Source organism: Sinocyclocheilus grahami, unplaced genomic scaffold (assembly GCF_001515645.1).
Source record: "Sinocyclocheilus grahami isolate Dianchi unplaced genomic scaffold, SAMN03320097.WGS_v1.1 scaffold995.1, whole genome shotgun sequence".
NCBI lineage: Eukaryota > Metazoa > Chordata > Actinopteri > Cypriniformes > Cyprinidae > Sinocyclocheilus > Sinocyclocheilus grahami.
The window spans coordinates 642,180-645,615 of NW_015506174.1; the positions used below are offsets into that span (position 1 = coordinate 642,180).

At 36.1% G+C, this 3,436-nt stretch overlaps 1 long non-coding RNA gene across 1 annotated transcript in view; it reads left to right on the top strand.

The window, feature by feature from the left end:
- Nucleotides 1-100: 100 nt before the first annotated feature.
- Nucleotides 101-3,436, top strand: part of LOC107565345 (uncharacterized) — a 17,794-nt gene continuing 14,458 nt past the window's right edge. The window contains exon 1 of the long non-coding RNA XR_001606364.1: nucleotides 101-164. This is a non-coding gene — a long non-coding RNA (uncharacterized lncRNA). The remainder of the gene's footprint in view (nucleotides 165-3,436) is intronic.

The window sequence follows — 3,436 nt, forward strand, 5'->3', positions numbered from 1 at the left end:
AAGTTCAATCTGTTAAAATTATTTAATGCACAATGAACAAACATGAATGATCAAGTGCTTGTATTAAATAACATTCACAAACATTAATGAATGTTGTAAAAATATATTGTTCACTCACTGTAAGATGTTACTAGATCTAGCTCATGTTAGAAAACATTAAGTCAGTGTACAGTAAAGCCAATACAGGAGATCAAATTTGACTGTACTCTTATTTAATGCAAACTGTGTTCATATTTAATTTTCAAGGGCTTTTAAAACCTGCTAGAGATATTCAGCAAAGAATTACAACTAACTAAAAAAAAACAACAACAACTGTTTTTCTGACAGACTGATATGACATAGACACTGTTAACCATACATTTGTATATTTTCTAACATGCATATTTTGGATACACAGTTCATTTAAAAGCCTCTGGTGTGTAAAAAAATAGTAAATACCATTATGTCCTCCTGTTTTTTACAGTAATAAAAGTTATAGGAGCATTAAATAGTTAGCAAAGAAACTTAATTCTAATGCTCATTATATTAGAGTTAGCCGCGCTTATGCTAATGATTAACTACGTATACGCTAATGGCGATGATTATTTCAATCCAACATTCAAATTAAAATATGGAATAATATTCATAACAGAAGCTCTAAATATTAAAAATGTAATTGAAACTTACCTGCTTGAACTTGATCGGGGTGTTTTGTTAGTTTGATGCGTTCCCTGCTCTTGAGGTCACCACTGCTTTTATGAAGAGGTTGCCAGGTTTTCACAACAAAACCTGCCCAATCGCATTTCGAGGGGGGTCCCCCATTAAAAATCGCATTCCGGGGATAAAATACACGTGTTTTAGTGGGGTTCCCCTGGTAAAATTTGCATTCCATGGGCTAAATATCACGTTATTTGGGTCCTTTTTCAACCTGCGGACATGAAAAACAAAAAAGTTGAACTTTTTGGAAGGTGTGTGTCCCGTTACATCTGGGGTAAAACCAACACAGCATTTCATAAAAAGAATATCATACCAACAGTCAAACATGGTGGTGGAAGTGTGATCGTCCGGGGCTGCTTTGCAGCTTCAGGACCTGAACGACTTGCCATAATTGATGGAGCCATGAATTCTGCACTCAGAAATTCCTGAAGGAGAATGTCCGGCCATCAGTTTGTGACCTCAAGCTCAAGGCTTGTGTTCAAGCAAGTCCACCTCTGAATGGCTCAAGAAAAACAAAATTAAGGTTTTGGAGTGGTCAAGTCAAAGTCCAGATTTAAATCTGATTGAGATGCTGTGGCATGACCTTAAACAGTTCATTCATACTCGAAAACCCTCCAATGTGGCTGAATTAAAATAAATATGCAAAGAGTGGGCCAAAATTCCTCCACAGCGATGTGGAAGACTTATTGCCAGTTATCACAAACATTTGATTGCAGTTGTTGCTGCAAAGATTGGCACAACCAGTTATTAGATTTAGGGGGCAATTACTTTTTCAAGTAGTGCCAGGCAGGTTTGGACAGCTTTTTTCCCTTAATAAATGAAATCATTGTTCATATTTAATTTTCAAGGGCTTTTAAAACCTGCTAGAGATATTCAGCAAAGAATTACAACTAACTAAAAAAAAACAACAACAACTGTTTTTCTGACAGACTGATATGACATAGACACTGTTAACCATACATTTGTATATTTTCTAACATGCATATTTTGGATACACAGTTCATTTAAAAGCCTCTGGTGTGTAAAAAAATAGTAAATACCATTATGTCCTCCTGTTTTTTACAGTAATAAAAGTTATAGGAGCATTAAATAGTTAGCAAAGAAACTTAATTCTAATGCTCATTATATTAGAGTTAGCCGCGCTTATGCTAATGATTAACTACGTATACGCTAATGGCGATGATTATTTCAATCCAACATTCAAATTAAAATATGGAATAATATTCATAACAGAAGCTCTAAATATTAAAAATGTAATTGAAACTTACCTGCTTGAACTTGATCGGGGTGTTTTGTTAGTTTGATGCGTTCCCTGCTCTTGAGGTCACCACTGCTTTTATGAAGAGGTTGCCAGGTTTTCACAACAAAACCTGCCCAATCGCATTTCGAGGGGGGTCCCCCATTAAAAATCGCATTCCGGGGATAAAATACACGTGTTTTAGTGGGGTTCCCCTGGTAAAATTTGCATTCCATGGGCTAAATATCACGTTATTTGGGTCCTTTTTCAACCTGCGGACATGAAAAACAAAAAAGTTGAACTTTTTGGAAGGTGTGTGTCCCGTTACATCTGGGGTAAAACCAACACAGCATTTCATAAAAAGAATATCATACCAACAGTCAAACATGGTGGTGGAAGTGTGATCGTCCGGGGCTGCTTTGCAGCTTCAGGACCTGAACGACTTGCCATAATTGATGGAGCCATGAATTCTGCACTCAGAAATTCCTGAAGGAGAATGTCCGGCCATCAGTTTGTGACCTCAAGCTCAAGGCTTGTGTTCAAGCAAGTCCACCTCTGAATGGCTCAAGAAAAACAAAATTAAGGTTTTGGAGTGGTCAAGTCAAAGTCCAGATTTAAATCTGATTGAGATGCTGTGGCATGACCTTAAACAGTTCATTCATACTCGAAAACCCTCCAATGTGGCTGAATTAAAATAAATATGCAAAGAGTGGGCCAAAATTCCTCCACAGCGATGTGGAAGACTTATTGCCAGTTATCACAAACATTTGATTGCAGTTGTTGCTGCAAAGATTGGCACAACCAGTTATTAGATTTAGGGGGCAATTACTTTTTCAAGTAGTGCCAGGCAGGTTTGGACAGCTTTTTTCCCTTAATAAATGAAATCATTATTTCAAAACTACATTTTGTATTTACTCGGGTTATCTTTGTGTATTATTAAAATTAGTTTGATGATCTGAATCAATCAAGTGTGACAAATGTGCAAAAAAAATAAAAATAAAAACAGGATGGGGGCAAAAACTTTTTCACACCACTGTGTGTATATATATATGATTGTCTGTGATTAATCACATTATGCACAAAATTCAATAATGTATTCAAAAGTAGTGTATTGTGCACTTTTTTCATTTTTCATTTCAAGTACTGCTATATGAACAAAAGTGCAATAACAATTGGTTTGCAAACACTTTAAACAAATGAGGTGCTTTTTTTACAGCAGTATTCCTTTTACATAGTAGCAGTTAAAATATTTCTTGTAAATCTCAGCTTATAACAGTAATGTAATCAAATTAAATATAAAACAAGCTGTTTGCCATTACCTGGGCATTAACATTTTTATAGAAAATATTTTATAGTTTGTTATAGAAAAACAAGTTATGCTCAGAGCCCAAAGTCTCGATCTTAACATTATAACAGGCTCCTTTCCGAGTAGAGACCTGCACTATCGCGGGACCCAACGCAACAGAGTGGCACGGGACACCACTAGATGGGCGAGTGCGAGTG